The sequence below is a fragment of the Melozone crissalis genome, unplaced genomic scaffold (assembly GCF_028551555.1).
Source record: "Melozone crissalis strain CALT ecotype California unplaced genomic scaffold, PUWL_Pcris_2 ptg000027l_1, whole genome shotgun sequence".
Classification (NCBI taxonomy): Eukaryota; Metazoa; Chordata; class Aves; order Passeriformes; family Passerellidae; genus Melozone; species Melozone crissalis.
The window spans coordinates 2,890,347-2,909,889 of record NW_026535805.1 but is presented as its reverse complement, the minus strand read 5'-3'; the positions used below and the strand labels follow the sequence as shown (position 1 = coordinate 2,909,889).

At 41.0% G+C, this 19,543-nt stretch overlaps 1 protein-coding gene across 10 annotated transcripts in view; it reads right to left on the bottom strand.

Moving 5' to 3' along the window:
- ESRRG (estrogen related receptor gamma) overlaps positions 1–19,543 on the bottom strand; it is a 368,263-nt gene that overhangs the window by 326,950 nt on the left and 21,770 nt on the right. For 4 of the 10 annotated variants that reach the window (XM_054279743.1, XM_054279742.1, XM_054279747.1 and 1 more), the window contains exon 2: positions 7,365–7,410. The exons of the other annotated variants lie outside the window; for them this stretch is intronic. The gene's annotated coding sequence lies outside the window, so the exon portion shown is untranslated. The remainder of the gene's footprint in view (positions 1–7,364; positions 7,411–19,543) is intronic. 10 annotated transcript variants of the gene reach the window in all.

The window sequence follows — 19,543 nt, the reverse complement described above, 5'->3', positions numbered from 1 at the left end:
TCTGATATATCCTATCCCTTTCTTGGCTTCCAAAACAGAACTCTAAAAAAAGTTTGCAACACGAGGGCAAATAAAACATATTTCCAAATGGGGACATGACAGTGTTCTACAACCCCACATACGGCAGCATATTTACATAAGCCTGCATAGGTCAGAGAGTTTATTTGTTAAGGGACAAATAAGCAGGCCATGAAATAATTATTTTTCATTGTGCCCTGCCAAACCTACCCAGCCAAAGGCTAAATTGAGCTGCTATTGTGATTATTTGAACTGTGGAGCCAAAAGTCTTCACTGCAAAGCATCCCAGCTGTCCTAAATTTTATTCTGATGGCTAGTTTTCACACTAGCTTGAAACTTGCCAAAAATGCTCCACAAAACAGGCAGGCGGAAGGCTTGCTTTATCCAGACGTACATCAATTACTGATTTAGAGCTGTTCTGAGAACTTGATTATTAACAAATCACTTCCCAAAATTGTTATGACAAGATTCACATATGCAAATGGCAAGCTGCTCATATGTACACAGCTAGCAAAAGAAATTAATACAAAGGTTCCCAGATTTATTTATGGTTATTTCCTATTCTGCTTTACTGCAAATTAGCCACTAAAATATTAAAAGAAAGGAGAGAGATCCAGCTGCAGCATCACAGCTTTGACATATGGTGACATGGGAACACCCAGGCCATAACTGCTCAACTTGCCTCTGCCTTCACCCACCTCCCTGGAGAAAAGGATCTACCAGTGCCTTCTGGCACCAGAGGAAGCAAAACCACCATAGCAGCTCTCAAGCTGCAGGTTTGGCCAACACACCAAGGAGCAGGTAGGATTACCCTGAAAACAGCTCAGATGGCAGGCTTGGGAGGACATTTCATATTTTAAACAAGGTTGACAGTGGAGGAGGGGGAACAACAAACAGAATATTTTTTTAAACCTCATGCTTCAAAGCTTAAATTAATCCCTAATAATGAAAGATTAGGATGAGAATGGGTAGAGAGAAGATTATCCCAAGTCTGCCCATTGTGAGGCTCTTACAACTGCACTTGAGGTGCCTGGGGTTGGTCATTGCTAGAGACAGAGCAGGAGGATCTTGGGAATGATTAATTTCGTACCCTCCACATTTTGTCTTAAATAACTAAGACACACACAAAAGACAAAGAGGCTAATTGTTTTGAAGGCAGCAGACTTATAAATAAATGAAATGCCCATCACTTGGCATCAGGCTGTATGTACCATAACCCTGACCAGACAAGTGCACCTTGCTGCAGCTGCCCTCCTTTTCCTCCACACCTCCTCCTATTCTTCATCCTGTTTGTAATTTCACTGTAATATCCTCAGGGCAGCAACCACTCCACGTTCACACATGAATTAGAACAACACCTCTCACAATGGCATACCAGTCCTGATTGGACCTGGACTGCTCCTGGGAATGCTGCTGGGAATGGTACTATAAAAAGAGCTCATAAATCTATAGAGTTCAGCAGAGTAACACACACACACACACACACACACCCCTACCTTTTAGCACAGTTAACATCACCAGACTGTTAACTCTGTTTCCACAATAAAACTGCAGATGGTTTAATCCATTTCTAAGCTCCTAGATGGCTGCAGGATGTGCAGCTCACACTCAGCAGACCTCCACCACCAGGACACTCTGTGCAATGGACCCCTGCACTCACTGCTCAGTACAATGACAGAAATGCTACAAGATCGTGTTATAGAGGTCAAGGCTTAAGGCTGAATGCTGCTAGGATTTGCATGGAAGCTGATCCAATGATGAGCTAGGGACATTCAGGATGGGCAACCAAAGGAAGCCACAAATGGTGTCAGCCACATCAGCCCTGTGCAACCATCACAGAACGAACCTGATTAGCCCAAATTTCCTTCTGATTTCCTGCCTTCCTTGGGAGAGGCTTTTGACCTTTGAGCTAATGTTTTAATATATTCTGGAATTTCAAATTTTGTACATAATAAACTAGTTATATTCAGGTACTTCAGATATAAATAACTCCAATACAAAATTCTAACTTGCTCTGGTACTCAGTCATGCTATTTTTAACTGCAAATATAACAAATAGATTTGAAAATCTTTTGCAACGTATTTCCATTTTTCCAACAATTCTGATATATTAATTATTTTGTTGGACTTTTTCCTGAAGTACTATGAATGACCAGTATGCTTCACAAAGAGCAAAAGAAGAAGGAAAGGAATGGGTACAGGTAAGGTGGCAAATCAATAAGTTAATTGAGTGCATGTATAAATTCAGACACCTGAGCCCCCTTTAAAGTCAGGTTCCATGTTGTAGCCACTCTTTCCAATAGTTAATATCTAGAAAAAATGGAAAAAATAACCAAAAAGGTCAAACATATTAAAAACCTTAATAAGAATAGAATGGACACTTTGTCAGGCCTGTATTCTGCATTGATAGGGTACCAGAAATTGACATTAAAAATTTATCATATAGATTAAAGCTGTTAGCAAATGCATTCATCTCTTTGAAAATAAAATAATTTTTTTTGTAAGTACAAATTATTTTTTGTTGACTGCCAAATGACAGATGTCTTTTATTTGCCTAAAAACTCTACACAATCAAATTGTATGTAAAATCCAAGATCATAATTCCTCTTTCTCTGGCTCCTGATGGGATGGCAACATTACAGGGCCCTTTTTGTGCTTTTCTGTGTAACTTTGCACTCAATGCAAGTTTTGTCCATGGCATAAACATGGAGATTTTCTGTCTCACAGAGATGTGGCCCTCACTGCTGGACATTCTCAGCCTGAGCGCCTCAGCTTTTCCATGAAAAGCCTGCAACTTGTGGCTTGACTCTTGTTCTTTTTGCCCGGGGTGCCCATGACTCTAACCAAAGTAAGCTCTGTCCAGTGTCACACTTCCATGTCACACTTCTGGAGCAAAGATCTCTCAGGAATGATCTTTTTACTTCTACAAAGATAGTAAGAGCCCGAGGTCTACATGGAAGAGGCTGCTGACAACCCCACAAACACTCAGTCATAGCCAGATACGTGACAAAGTCCAATTAAATCCTATTAGGGAATAATACAAATGACAGAGCTTAAAGAATGCAGTTAGCTCCTAATTAGACAGCCCATAAATCAGTTCAGAACCTTCAGAACTTACCACCAGAACAACAATCTCAAGACCTTTCAATGAGTTCCATTTTAACAGACCTATTGTCCACTGAACCAACAACTCTGTTGCTTACAGACAAGATATTTCATCAACTTAAACACTATTAAAAGATGATCGTGCACTGAGCTTTCCTGAAATTGTGTAACATTTGCATGGTATAACACATACTCTTACTTGTTCACTGCAGTCTGATTCAAAGTGCTATAAATATGTTTGCCCTTTCTGCTAAGCCCGCCTAAGGGATTAGCAACCCCCCAAAAGTTCAGTTGAATATTAACTGCATTAACTTTGCAGACTGTAACATACTGTTACACTCAAACAGCCTACGGTGTGGTATGGATGACTTGCTTAATAAAAAATGTTTTCTTGCAAAGCCCGATTGCTAGAAAAAAGAATCTGCTCTGTCAAAGGGGGTGACCTCTTCCATTTAACTTCATAAAGCAAACAAACAAAAGGGAGAACTTTACAGGGATGTCCAGAGAAATGTTTATCATTTCGTCTGTCAAACCAGATGGACTTCCCTTGGCAACACAGCAGCAGCTCCACTCTACGTTAGAAATTAAGTCACTTCACCATGAAAAAAACCTGTGAAATACAGCAGCAAAAGTGTCATCTACTGTAGTAATGTGAACTCAAAAACTGTAAAAGAAGTATGTTTGCTTACTTATTTTGCTAAGTAAGAAGTGCTTTGCACGCCAACTCCCATAAAAAGCTCATGCGCTGGAAGACTCTTCAGCACAAAGTTATATAGCGGTGAAGATAAATAAAAAGAAGAGGAAATATTTAGAAGTTGGAAGAGGGAGAGTCGACAGGAGTGTGAAAGGGAGCTGACTTGATAGCTAGTGACAAAAATCAAGGAAGAGCAGATTCTTGAACCTCCCAAGCAAAAAGCTCGCAGACAGAGGCAGGGGTTGACTGGCAGTATCTGATCAAAAGATGAAGAAAGGGAAAGAGAAAGAAGAAAATGAGAAAGGCTGAGAGAAGTTTCTTAAGGTTAAGAGGTAAAAAGTATTCAATAGATTGCTAAAATACTTTTAAAGACTAAAAAAGCCTCCTTCATTACAACCGCAGTAATAAAAAATGTAGAACCTGTCTATTATGGGATGAAAACAAAAATTACATAAGATGGGGTTTTTTTCTTTATAAAAATATACACAACAAAAACATTCTCTATGCTGCTGTGGGAACACACAAAAATACTCAAAAGACCTTGATCCTGAACACTGCAATGAAACCTTTCTCATTTGGTCTTCAAGATCACGTCTGTATCAATTTGTAAAAACACACTCTCCCATACAAGGGACTTGGGTGTAACAGAAAATAAATTCAAACTTTGAGAATTAGAAACCATATTTCTTCATAATGCTAGACATTTACTTGCTTCTGCCATTCACCATCACCATTATGTTGTCTAGAAATGGAGACCAACAATAGATGTAGGTAATTACACGAGAACTTAAACTGCAGAGAGCTTCAGACCACCGCATTAAACTGGAATTAAAGCTTTACAGGAAAAGAGAAATGTTTCACTCCCTGCAATCACCTCCCTCCCTCAAACGCACACTGCACACCTGCTACCCACCAGCCAGATGGGACTGAATTCTCCCGAAACAGATCTTGGATTTTTAAGCTCAGCTCGAGTTCAATTGGATTTCAAGACATGAAAATATATTATTAGTTCACATTCAAAAAATTACACCAGTGTCCAGGAACTCCTAGTTTCAGTGCTGCTTGCACAATTAGATATGTATTGAAGTGGGATTATTCCCTCAAATGTCTTAATACAAATAAGTAAAATGCAGCTTTGCATCAACATTTAATTTAATTATACATGCTTACTTAATACGTGAAAAACAGAAAGAATCTGATTTTAAATCATCAGCATGTTAAGTGGGATTGGGAATTTAGCTAATTTGCAGTGACCAATAGTGGTTTTTTTTGAAGTTCACAAAAGCAATTTACCAGCCCAAACTCACTTAAACATTGCAGCAACTGGCCCTTAATGCACAGGTATCATAAAATATTAACACAAGTTAAGAAAACACTGGGAAGCATTATATTCCTAGAGAATTTGCTAAGCTTGCATAATGTAACATTTGTCATCAATAAAGTTTCTTCAGTTTAGAGATCTCCACTCTGTTCTCCAGAAGAAGGTCTCGTTTTTCCTCCCTCTATTCCAGCAGCACAGCTCCACCAGGTCCCTGTTGCCTGCACTTCAGTGGAGGGCCAGCAACTGCCAAAGTCACATTTTTAACTGGGCTTGGTCTTTCCCCACCTTCTCCTTCAGTCCCGACACCAGCTTGAGCCATGCAGGGGACACCAAGTGCCCGGTCAGCAGCGAGCCGGGCTCCGCAGGGCCGCGGGCACCGGGAGCTGCTGCCGGCGGTGCTCGGCCAGAGCTGCGCCTGGCAGGTGCCAGGGCGCAGGAATGCGAGTCCTGCCCGCTTGGCCAGCCTTGGACTGACCTTTAGTCGCAACGGGGAACAGGAGTTTTGTTAGCGAACACAGAGTTCTGGTCTACACATTTTTTAAATTGATTCTTTTATTGATGTGAAGTGCCCAGGTGCCCTCACGACAGTCACTAATATAGATTTCGAAAATAAAATTAATTAAGGGCCAGTCTGGACTACCTTTACTGTCACCATGTAGTACCCTTTTCTACAAGTAACAATGCTATCAACCAGCGAGCACGAGTGGAGTGTCTGAGGAGTATTTCATTACATCCCAGAACACCTGACCATGGAGGTCAAGATCACTGTCACCTATCTATGCGTACACACACACACACACACACACACACACGCCCTCTCCTCTCCTACCTTCCAAAAGGGGAGCCGAAGCACAGAAAACTTAACTGGCCAAAGGCAGAGTCAGAGCTGCGCCGCTCCGCGCTCCATCCGTCCGGAGCGCGGCACAGGGAGCGTGGCACGGGCAGAGCCTGAGCAGGAGCAGAGCAGCCTGGCATGCAGGCTAATCTGAATTACACTCATCCAGCCCTCCAAATGGTTCCTCATTAGCTGCGGGTTAATGGAGTCCCAATGAGTAGTGTTATTTTCATCCCCTGCCTACTGAATACAAAATTCATTTGCAAATATCCTGTAAAATACTGCAAAGCAAGCCAAAGAGATATGACAACATAAGAGGCATACTATTTATGGAATGCACTTACCGTCATTTAGAAAAGGAAGCTGACATGAGCAACAGCCTAAATTTAGCAACACATTTAGTTTTTATTCACTAGTCACAATGACAACATTTCAGAGGGCTACCGCACACCTTGTGCGCCGAAAGGTTCCACTGAAATCAAGACAGACTTTGATCTGAAAGGAATTTGGGATCAGCTCCTTAATGAATACAACACTGAGTTAAATTAAGGCAATCACCATCTTGACTTTCTATTCCAAGTAGATATAAAATTACATTGATTGCAGGAAATGGTGGCATTCAAACAATATTGCAATGGCCAAAGCCTGAAAGCTAAATTCATTGTCAAGCTAAACTAGGCTTTCAGAGGGCACCATATGATTTGAGGCAAAAAAGCATCTGCAAACCACATATTTTCAATTAATAGTGCAAAAGGCACAGAGTAAGAAATTAAAAACACAGGTCAATATGCCACATGCCACTCAAAGAAGCAGAGTCTCTGCATGAAGACACTATGCATATTCATACACATGTATGTGTATATATATGTGTGTGTGTGTGTGTGTGAGTGCATGTATGTGTTTTTGGCTTTTTTAGTTTTTTTTTTTAAGGCTGCCTGTACTACAAAGGCCAAATTTGAGATCCAGAAAGGCACAATGCATCTCTAAACAACCTGACAATGCTCTTTTACCCACACTATCTTTACTTCAGAAGTAATTTCAAATCAACAGCACACAAAGTTAAACCTAGTTCTCTTGAAAACTCAGAAAAAGAATTAATTCGAACCCTTACCTTTGGCACCTTAAAGACTTTTGGCCATGACTTACCTGTATAAATAGAAAGAACTAATTTACTACAGAAATGCCCATGGGCAAACATGTTCTGGCTAATGAAGTGTTCAGCTTTTGCATGATTAACCAGCTGGTGGGGGTGGTGTAAAAATCACAGGGCATAAAATAATAAGAAAAATTGATTAGCAGCTCTCTTTTAAAGCACTCTATGAAAAATTTCCTTATTTTTGCTGAGCAGTTTGGAAAGTGACTGTACAGAAAGACAGACTTAAATGACTTACCAAGGAGTCAGGCAGAGACTGCACCAGGCACTCACTCCTCCAAGACCTGCATCGCAGAGAGGTTCAAGTGAAAAGCAAGATACCAACCAGCACCATGGCTGGATTACTTATACAACAGGTCCTGCCACTAGTCATAAGGGTCATTTTCTACTATATTGCAAAAGACATTATATAAAGTTAAAACCATGATTATGCCTTGACTCGGTTCAGTTTCTACCCCAACGCTCTACACTTGAACACCTGAGCTGGCTACAGCTATTCCCGTGAGCCAGTTTAAGAAATGCCTCCATAGGAGCCCCAGGATTCACATGCTACTTAGAAATAATGCACATATTTAGGTGATGTCACATAAAAAAGGTGGGGTTTGCATTTTTGCATTTACTAGGGACAAAAATCCTCTTGCCCTTCCCACTCTGTACAAGGGGTTCCTTAGAAGCTCACATGCTCTGCCCTCAAAATAGGACCTAATTAGTGTACAAATATTTGGCGGACAGGTCACGAAAATAAATTTATCATTAACTCTCCCCTAAACCAAGGCAGGTTATCCTGGAGCAGTTTCACTTCATACACATTTGCTCTGGGTAACCCTTCAGCTCAGGTACAACTGGCACATAACAGTTTCTTTAAGAAGAAAACCCACATATTTTTATGGCATGGAATTACTGAAGAAACATGAAAAAGCTGCTCACATAAAACATACGTACCAGGAATAAAAAATAAAAGCAAAAATTTAAGCTACAGATAATTTGCAATAGGCCATTGTAATACTCACAATCCCTCTTTAAGGTCATTACTTCTATGGAAAGTGCATGTTTTACACCTACTTATGGACTTCCAAAGACCGGTTTACAGCTATGTACCATGGGAGACGCAGGCAAAGAATTTGCATCTCAGGGATTTGCAATGTGTTCCAACCCTGGGGATGCAAACATAACTGCAATGCTGGGACTTCATGAGCTAGGAACCTACATTAACTCCCTCTGGCAATTTACAAGCTGTCCCCTTATATCCACAGCTGATTTCTAACCATTACCAGATATTGCCTTCTCAACAGTCCTGTCCTGTGGTATGTGATGGTATTTGACATACCTTCATAAGCCCAGTTATCAGGATATTAATTCAATTCTTAGACCATTCTGGTATACCGTGCATGCTATGGCTCAAAGTACTCAATCATACAATGGGATCCTTAGGGAGGAGCAATAATTTTACCTGAAGTAAGAATTATTTTTTACAAGAAGAATCAAAGCAGAACTCTGAAGCTCATTTTCTTTCCATTCATGACTCCTGTTTTTACTTTAATTACCATTTCCTGAGGAAGATCGTATCATTTTAAATGCACCCAAAGAAAGATTTTTCCGTGCAGTTTCCCTATAGGAAGCAGGCAGATTATCCTGGGAACAGATACTTCACATGTACACCAAACATTCACACTTAAGAACTGGTCTGGCTCATGAAGGTTAGATAACTCTATAAATATTCCACAGAGGTATTTTTTTACTTATCAGGTACATCTGAGAAATCTTCTCACTAACTTCATGGTCAGTCAAGACTTCTGATATCAAAGAGGTCTTTGCCCATGTTCAAGGTATTGCTGGATCATTGGATCTTTATACACTTGCATAGATCTTGCCTTCAAGCCTTCTCTAACTTTTTGGAAACATATTTACACTTAAGAAAGTGGGCACAGAACAGACATGAGCAAACTGAAAAAGAGGAAAACTGAAAACACTGGCATTTCTCTCAGTACATCAGTTATGAAAGTGCTATTTCCAGACAGAATTCACCATAAAAAGAGAAATTTCTAGTTAAGCAAGAAGTAGCATTAAATTCCACTTAAGTCTAATTTCTCTGGTCATATTTGAATCATGAGCCATTTCTAAAATGTCGCGTATTTCTAACTCTGATGAACTGGGACCCTGACAACACTGGAGCTTGTAAGCTATGTTTAAAGTTATTTTCAAATATGGTAACAGCCTAATATGGTTACAACACAATTTATTAATTGCAGCTAAGAAATTATGCTGTGCAGTATCTAAGTAACATCATAATTTTAGCTAGCCTACTTGTTTCAAAAGTAAAAAAAAAAAAAATTTAAAGCCTGTTTGCTACAGAAAGTGAATGCTTGTTAAAACTGTACTTCTCAAAGGAATTCAGAAACACAGATATGAGGCACAGCTGGTTTACAACCGGCAAAAGCTAATTCTTCAGACCTGTGCATCATACTCCAAAAGCTTTATTTAATTATCTGTTTGTTTACTTTTGAGCAATTGCTTTGGAAGGGCCCCCCAGTGAGTGATGCTGTGTGCCCTGCAGAGGGGTCAAGCACAACATAGAGGCTGCACACTGCAGGTTTGCTTTCAAAGAACAAGCATACCCAAAGGTATTTAGGTGCCTAACTCCACTTATAGCCACTCTCAGTGAAATTGGTAGAGTGCCTCTGAGGACATGATCCTTTGACATCAATGTGGATTCCTCAAATGGATCCAGGTCCATGCTTTTATGGACACCAACAGAGCAGAAAGTGAAAATCATTCTGCTTTGTGACTTCTTTATTCTCTTCTGTATTGGAGTTTCTCTAAGACCATGGTTCCTGGTAGAGGACACAACAGCCAAACAGGCTGGTCTAATTAACCAGAGTTTTTCATACTAATTAGTAACAACATGAGCATTAGGCAATCAACAGGACACCTTATGCCACTACTGCTTAAGTCTGCTTTGACTACTTCTGGTTCAGCTGTACCCTTGAAGCATATTTGGAGGGTTCTTCCTGACACCCTCCCACACAGCATCAATTTTTAGCAACAATAACCTTTCCCATTACACTAGGAATTGATAAGCAACACTGTTAACCTATGTGATGCAGCTAAAAGTCAGATGTAAAGTGCCAAAATGAATTTTTTTTTTATTTTGGTAAATTATTTTGATCACTTCTAATGTGATGATACACTTGACCAGTTAGTAACATAGCATGATACTCACCACAATACAAACAAGTTGCATACAGACTTGTTTAACACACACATCCCACTCAGGAACAAGGGGAGCCATGCTCCACCATTCACTGTACATTTAGCAATTCACTTCCAAATTCACATAAAATAACAATGCAATGATTTTTTCAGAAGTCATTTAAAACTCTTTCTGAATAACTTCTTAAGGACAGCTGGCAAGAAAGTAATATGTCTTAAGTACAGATAAAAACAGAAAACCTGTAAAACATCTTTTCCAATTGAGAGGCTCAACTGCTAAAATTAGTTCTTGGAATTTCTCCTTTGGGTGCCAGTTCAGATCTTGCTCCAAATGACCACTAACAATCAATCCCACTGACTTTGAAATAATCCACAACTACTCAATAACACCTGTTTGCTAATTAGGTGCATGCAACTCCCTCACAAAACATCACATTCTCATACCCTTATTTTTAAAAATGTACTTTTGTTCCAGTGTCCTGAAACTAACTGTACAAACACAAAGAACTCAGATGCCCTCTCAACCCCCACTGGAAGTGACAAGTGAGTCCTTCTAAAATTGCAGACACATACTGTCAAGTGCAGGTGTTTGTAAACAAGTTTGGAAATGTTTCTAATTATAAACCATAGGAGTTAAAATTAGAAGTCCAATCCGCTAGCCTTAAAAAAAAGAACTTCCAAAAGTGTTCATCTAAATGAGAGCAACCAGTGATGTTTCATTTAGTAACAAGAGCAGAATTCCTGTGCCAAGCAGCACCCTGCTCTTTATCAAACTTTCCACTATGAGTTACATTTCTTAAAAAAAAAAAAAGGATTTGATAAGAATTTTAATTTGCTGTCATACTATGATACTGTATATGTGAAAGTACAATCTAAAAATACCCTATTCACAGGTCTCCCGCGTTTCACATAATTATAAAGAGGGAAAAGAAATGTTCCCAAATCTTCTGAATCTGTCTTGGCTGACAACATCAAAGTTCAGCTTTTATGGGGAGCTTCCCACGCTGACCTTCTGAGAACTCAAACCAAACTCTGCTTGAGGGAGCCTTACTCTTTGGGATGAAGTTCTCCTCAATAACCTCAACTACTGCAAAGCTCGGCTTGCCTGGCACAAAACTGCTGAGAGAGGAAGCTCAGAGGGGCAATCCCAGAGCTCTGGCTGATGAGATCTCGGGATGCTGCCACTGAACTTGAGGCGTCTCAGACCTGTCTTCACTACTCTGACATGGAGGTCAGAAATGCAGCTCCAAGGAGCCACGGGCTTTGGCCAACACTTCAGACAGAGGCTGACAGAAGGCAAATCCTGCAGCCCTCATACACCATTTACAGTGCACTAGGACAAGATAGTGCAGGCACAAAGATGGACTTTACCTTTGCAGGAGTTTAGGGAGAAAGCCAAGCTAAGGGGAGAGGGAGCTCTTTTAAGGGGAAAAAAGATTCATTAATCTCATTATTTCTTAAAGGAAACATAACAGGACATTTGAGCATGCCAGAATAGCTTCTGCTGATTACAAGTGAGCAAACATGAAACAATTGCAGAGAGGCTCAACTACGGCCTTGATTCAAGAACAGGGTAGTATTCTGCTGCACTGTCCTGAAGAAAATGGAAAGGAACGTGGCTTAAACAGTGAGGACCTGCTCCAGGAACAAGGTGGGACTGGCCCAGCCCAGCAGATATCCCTCTGTTCCCCACCCACAGCACACACAGGAACTGCGAGGGGCAGGTAACAACAGCTCTTCGTCCCCTGCACAGCCAGCCTCCTCCTCCTACTCCTCTGGGATGTTACAAGACAGAGGAAAAGCCCAAACCCATCCTCCTCAAGAACCAGGATGGAAACTAAGTTGCCCATGTCTCATCACAGTCAGGGAGCTATTTCACATAATAACCACTATCCAACCTTTCCTTTTCTTTCCCTTCCTTTTCTTTTTAGCCTTTGCTCTGTAAAAATAATAGCATAAAAATAATATTTTTCTGGAAAGCCTTTTGAAATTCACTGCATTCAACAAACACAACCATACCAGTTTAGTGCTGTACAGTCTTGTATCCAGCAAGTGCAGTGCTTTCAAAGCAGGAGTCCTGCAGGTGGCACTTCCTTTGCTGCAAGTCATAATGCCATAAAACAATGGAATTGGTTGGGTTGGAAGGGACCTTAATGGTCATCTAGTTCCAAACCCACTCCGATGGGCAGGGACAGCTTCCACTACACCAGGTTGCTCTAAGCACCATCCAACCCAGCCCTGAAAACTGCCAGGGCTGAAGCATCCAGTTTCTCTTGGCAACCTGTTCCAGCGTCTCACCATCCTCACAGCAGAAATTTCTCCCTAATTTCTCATCTAAAGCTGCCCTCTGCCAGTTCAAAGCCATCCTCCCTTGTCCTATCATTACACCCTGCTAAATAGTGCGTCCCCATTCATTCTTACATGTCACCTTTAGGTACTGGAGACTGTAAAATCTCCTCAGGGCCTTCTCTTCTCCAGGCTGAACAACCCCAACTTCTCTCTGCACAGGAGAAGTGCTCCAGCCCTCTGAGCATCTTTGTGGCTTCCTCTAGACTCATTCCAATGGGTCTACATTCCTCCCATGCTGGGGACTCCATAGCTGGACACAGCACTCCAGGCGGGGTCTCACCAGAGCAGAGGAGAGGGGGAGAATCCCTTCCCTCAACCTGCTTGCCATGCTGCTCCTGCTGCAGCCAGGATATGGTTGGCTTTCTGGCATGCAGGAGCACACTGATGGGTTTTATTGAGCTTCTCATCAACTAACCTGTAGCTTCTCTCTTAAGCCATTTCCTGTCTTTTTAAGCCAACACTTTTTTTTTTTTTTTTTTTTTTTTTTTTTTTTTTTGTGACATAAGTAAGGGATGGAGAAGCCACTTTGGTGAAGGGACCACAGTAATTAGGAATAGAGTGATGGTGCATCTCACCTGCAGTTGGTGGCCTCTACCCCTCTTTTCCTGGGCTTGGGCACCTCATCCTCCCCTTTCCTGGCCCGTGCTGTGAGAGCTCCCTCTCCTGTTCCTGTTCCAGTTTAACCAATGTTAGACCTTGTCCTACTGGAAGCGTGGCCTTAGTGAACAGAGCAGGTTCTAAGAGAGACTCAGCAAACTAGGTTTCCTACTACAAACTGACATCAAAATAATTCCCTGAGGGAGTATAAACTTCCAACCAAAACCTATGAAATTTATTTCTTTATTAAACACAGATTTATATTCACATCCCCAAGTTGGTATACACATTATGGATATTGTGTATATACGATATATACACATATATACCCACATGTGTATGGCACACACACACATGTAGCACTGCAAATATTTAATGCTACTAACCTCATTGCTATTTTAATTCCAAGCAAGGATAAAAATCATTAGTTTCTACAAGCACATCTAAACTTCTGAATGTACCCGTGGACTCACTTAGAAAAATGTTTTTTTCCTAAGTGAATACATATCGGAGCTATGTTTGCAAGTCTAAAAAAAACACGCTTTTCACTGGGTATATAAATATTTTAATTAACAATAAGTCTGTATTTAGGAGATTCTGCATCAAAGTCTAGATCAGTTAGGGCAATTAACCCATTACAGTTTTCTAAGATATTAGATGAAAGAAAATAGGAAATTAGGAAATGCATAAGGAATTTAGTAAATGCATAATCGGACTTTAAGCATTTGAGTGGTAAAATAATCTCAGATAGTGCTTTATTTCTAATATTTTCTGCATGCTCAAAATGAAAGCATGAAGAGCAGTGCAATTGCATATATCTTCTACCAAAAATAGCTGAAAAATACTATAGAAGAGTGCCTGCTGGGTTGGTTATAAAAGTAAAGTATAATCCATTAACCGCTAATTAGAAGCATCAGAAGCAGGCTTTGCTGCAATAAGAGCTGGCCCCTAAGTAGATGTTTCTGTAACCATTTAAAGGCAGAGGGTTTCTCCAGTTGCTGAGAATGGAGCTTGGATGGTTTCAGCATAAAGGCCATGTGAAAAGAGACTATGGCACTTGGCCATGTTACCCAGCTGTTTTCTAAATATGATGACAGGTGCCATTTTTTCCATTTGATCGTGGAACGTAATACATCTTCAAACAAATTTTCCCCAACTAGTCTGGTGCAGTTACATTTCAGAGATTCAAATATAAGAATGTTTGCTTTTTTCTCTGACAGACACATATTGCAGAGTCTTTGGCAGATATTTCATTATTGGCCTTTTTCTCAAAGCTGAATTTTTAGTTTATGTATTATTTTGCTTTTTACTGCCATTGTAGGAGGGAAAGAACAAGCACTTGGGCAAAGGATTTAATTCTGAAGGAATTAAGAATGGAGGAGGAGGAGCTACTACTTATAATTAGAAAATAAATTTTACTTAAGAAAGAATCCTCTTCCCTTCTGTTCACTACTTCCTAAAGGATGGGAAGCATTGCCATAATTTCTCCTCTTCTTTATCTGACTAGCTACCTGATCAAACTGAGCTCCTTTCCTATCACTAAAAGGCCAAGCAGATCTTTCGATCCATTTGCCTATGAAAAGGTCTTAAAGGGTTATGGCAAAAAAAAGGTGAAGCCAGAAGAAATCCCAGTACTCCAGCTCCCTGCAGAAGCACCCAAGACACAAAAAGCAGCAATTATGGACATGAACAACAAGAGATGATGCCTTGAAATGGACCATAGGCTCCAAACCCCAGCCATGCAGCATGTGGAGCCAAAGGGAGCTCTGCTTCCTCCAGAGCTGGAGGGGCCTCGAGCAGTGCAAGAGGACAGGATACAAGTCAGGCTGCACAACTTGAAAAAGCAGGGGAAAACCAAGCAGATAACTAACTTCCCATGTTAAAAAAGGGATGTAGCTAGCACAAGGGGAAATAGTTCAGGTCAATCTTTTGAGCTTTTCATCTCCATGGATCGATCAACTAGTAAATACAGGAAGAAAATTTGTGTGGGGCGGGAAATGAGGGCATTTAGCTTTTTTCTTTCTGCCCTATTTTCATCTACAACACAGAAGAAACTCATTTCATTTAAAATGGTGAAATAGGGGCATCCATTAAGGAAATTAAGATGACAACAGATCATTTTAGAATGGTAAACATCTAAGAAATAATAAAACTAAGATTACAGTAGAAATAATAAAATCAAATTTACTTCAAACCAATGTCTTAAATACTTGTTAACCCTGGCAGAAGCTCTTACAAGGCAGATGAGTATATCTGTTTTCATTCTCTATGTAGGGAAACAACCGTAAAATGCCCCAAAGCCACGGAGGGAGTCAGTGTCAAAGACGTGATTAGTAGTTCAGAAGTTATCTGATTCGGGTCACATGGTGTTCCAAAAACCATACCTAAATATAGCATGCAAGAGATCTGCACAAAGAGCAATCCCATGATGGGAGCACACTAAACTCTCCACAAAATTAATTAGGGTTATTTTGAGGCAACCAAAGGAAAGCAAGAAGGAAAAAAAAATAAATCAATCCTTGCCCTGCCCAGTTCTGCAAGAGCAGATGTCTCTGGTATGAACAAGCCTCAGTGTGCAGCCCAGGCACTCAGGGAGCTGGTTCCTGGGGAAAGCCCCACACAGCACCAATGTGGAAGGTGGGTGGGGGGCACAGTGTGGCTGTGTTAAGGAATGGAGCTCGCTGGGGAACAGGATGACCCTGTCAGCCAGGGGACCAGCGGGAAGCCAATACTGGAGTCCTTCTGTTGCTGTTAACAGCATCCTTCTAACACAGAAACAAAACCACCTTTTTGGAAAAGGAACGTCCATGTAAACAATACCCTTGGCACAGACCAAGACTCTTGGGAAACAAATGAATGCTTCCCAAGGAAGAACGGAAAGAAAATTCCCTGCTGGAAATTGTTACCCCTGAAATCCTCAATTAGCTTTGGCCTTTGACAAGGAGGAGCATTTTCTCACACAGCCTAAAGAGCTACTTCTAACAGCCTTCCCTATGTGTAGGCATAAGGAGCAATCTCATGGAAAAGCATGCAGATCCTCAAAAGGCAGCGGGAGCAGGAGAAAGGAGCAGTGCTCCTCAGATATTTTGAGTTTCTTTTAGTCCCTCTCTGTTAAGTGGGCACATTTTTTCCTGTGTTTCCTGAGCACTGAATTGCCAGGTGGCTTCTGACCTCTGCTGACCTACAAGCTGATTTCAGCCAGGTCTAGTTCACAATTTCCCTATAAAACCTATTTTTAAAAACTCAAAAACTCTGCTGATGAATGCCATGGCAAATGTTTTAGGATGACCACAATCATCACTTTACTCGGGCATCACCTTTGTTCCCAAGTACCAGGGGGAACACCATTCTTCTCTCAAGCACTGGAACACGCAGGACACGTTGATGTTACCCTGAAGACCCGGGCAAAGCTGAAGCAGGGGCTACAGAGAGCAGGACAAAGCTGAGGGGAGGCAGAGCTGCGAGGAGTGCTGCTGTCAGCAGGCAGAAAGAAAGCAGGCTCTTGAGCCCAGACCATGGAGCAGGTGCTCCAGAAGGCAGGTAACAAAACAGAGTGAGCGTGGGACACAAACTGCAAATTTCGGCTCCAACGCTTCAGGCCATTAGCAGGTGCTTCAGGCAGTCATCCAAATCAAAGTAAGAAAGTGGAAAGAGCCAAATGCTGGTTAGAGGTTTGCTAACATGAAATCCCAGCACGGGCAGTTAAAACACTTCCCCATTGTGGGAGCAGACTAATAAGAAAAGAAGAAACAAACAAAAAGCATATGCAATTTTTGTAAAAACGGCTGTGTTGGGGATTTTACTATCCTGTACTCGAGCCCCGAGACGCAAATGTTGGCTGGGATGCTGAGATCAGCAGTTATATGTCCTCAGGTGGTTAGAGACAAGACAGAAAAGAGCTAGCATTTGGGGAAAATAGAGGGCCCATTTGATTATGCTTCACTTGAGCAAACGAGGGTTTCCCCTGTGGGTATTGTCCCAAAGAAAGCTCCAGGCAAGTTTAGAATGGTTCATTACTTGTCACATCTAGAAGGTGAGTCAGTTAATGATTACACTGACTCCCTTTTGACTTCAGCTTCGTGTGTTTTCAATCTGAGAGCAGTGCTCTCATCAAGTCAAATACCACTCACCACAAACAGAAACACAGAAGATATCTGCTTTTCAGATGCTCACGGCACAACTGTAGTTATTTTATCTGTCAGGATTTTCCTGGCACTTTTTGCAAATCGTATTTTTGGTAGCTAACACACAGCATTCGCAACCCATGTTCAGGGAGTTGTCACTTTTCTATAACAATGGACAGGTCAGAGACCTGACACTTGCTTTATTGAGATTGGTTTCCAGAGGGCCTAATATTAGGGCCTTGAATGGCTCCTTATAAAATCCAAATATCTGCTTCCTCAAGGGTTAATTCCCCAACATCTCCTCAACCTGGAACAACACTACCTGATTTAATTTGCCTTACACAGACATAAGAAATAGAAGTGGCTACTCCAAACAGTTGGTGCAGGCTAACTATAGTGGCCAATGATAGAGTATTTTAATCAGATGGTCACTTGAACATTATTGGTCAAGTTCTCCTTGCTGAGACCTGTGTCCCTTGCCAGAGGCTAGCAGGCTTGACAGAAGGAGAGAAACAAACTCCTTTTATCAGAGTAACACGAGTCAATATGTGGAAAGATACTTCCATCTGCTCTGTGTTGCTGGTGACATGACATTATGACAATTTGGTATAGGTTTGTAATAGAACAGATAAAACAAGATGGCTCAGCTACTATCGTTTATGTTCCACATGTATGGGGAGCTCTCCCAAGCCAATTTCTATAGGAGCAGCTAAGACTCACTACAGAAATTCTGTTGCTGATTATTTCAGAGAGTTAACGGCACAGACAGACAACTATGGTGCAATTCCAAAAAATAAACAAATTCTCCTTCTCAAACTGTTCTCCAAGGAGATGCATTTGGTCAGGTACAGGAATCGCCAAAGGAACCTGCTGTATCCAGCAACTTGCAGACACACACAACCTACTAAACACAACCCATGAGTAGAGTGGCCTGTGCTGTTTCTGCATTAATTTTGTGTCTGTATGTTACCAGATCTCTGGGACTTTCATGGTCTGTGGGCAGCAAATCGGCTGAGCCAAAAGGGAAGGTTCCACCTGACTAGGCCAGGAGGAGCTATATTAAGCTTGTCTCAGCTGGAGGTCATTCTGCATATTTTGAAGGCTACTTTCTTGGTAGCTGGTCAAGCAACCAGTGACCAGAAATTAGGAACCTAATCTGTATAACATCCATAATACTCAGAACACTTCTGAAGTCCAGACCCTACGCATATAAAGTTCTTAATTTCCAAAATGTTTGACCAAAGCCATTTCTCTCAGGGCCAAGCAGGCTCTCACATTTGTTAAGCACTTGCTTCATGTCTCATTTCCAGTAGGCTGCTGGTAGCCCTGCAGCCAAGAATTCATTTCCACAATTCCAAAACATTTTTTGATACTTCCTGACCAAACGGCTTTGCAGTAGAAATCTGTTTCTGTCACCATCTGTTGTTCCATAGTTCGGAAGGGCTAACATTTTCCTTCAAGAGGGAAAAAGTTGGGGAGGATGCATGGCCAATACTAACAGAATAGATATTCTTTTCCTTACTGTCACTTTATAGGGAAGCCTTGGCCTATTTCTCAGCAGCTGTGAAATTGTCATCAGCAGGATTCTTTACAAAGCTTGGTGGCATATGGAATATATTGCTCACTTCTTTATACTATAAAAACAACCTTCCTGCATAACTGAGCTAGGCAAAGAAAGCAGGTGCTTGATAAAAAAATAATTCTTCATGCTTCAAGCCTCTATAGACTTTGTAGAAATTCTAGACAAGGACATTTTGGAGATAAGTAAGGGTTTGAATTAACTAAATAATATTTTACAGAAGCCCCTAGGCTTCAGAGGTGGGACAGTCCCTTAAAAATCAGCAGGTGAAATCACTGTGCCACAGGATAACATCATACTCTGCCATTCATAAAGCCAACGTTCACATTCCACACCAAAGGGAAGTGTCACTTCACCCTCCTCTGTAACACATTAAAAACTGCTCTGCAAGAGTTCCATCTCCATTTCTGATGCAGTAAGAGACTATTTATTTAGCATCAGTTTTAGACTATCTATTTCTTTTTGTCACAGCCTGGCCTTATTTTTACAGCTTCTTAACCAATAAGTAAATTAAACAAAATAATAACAATAACAATAATAATAGTAGTATAAGAAGTC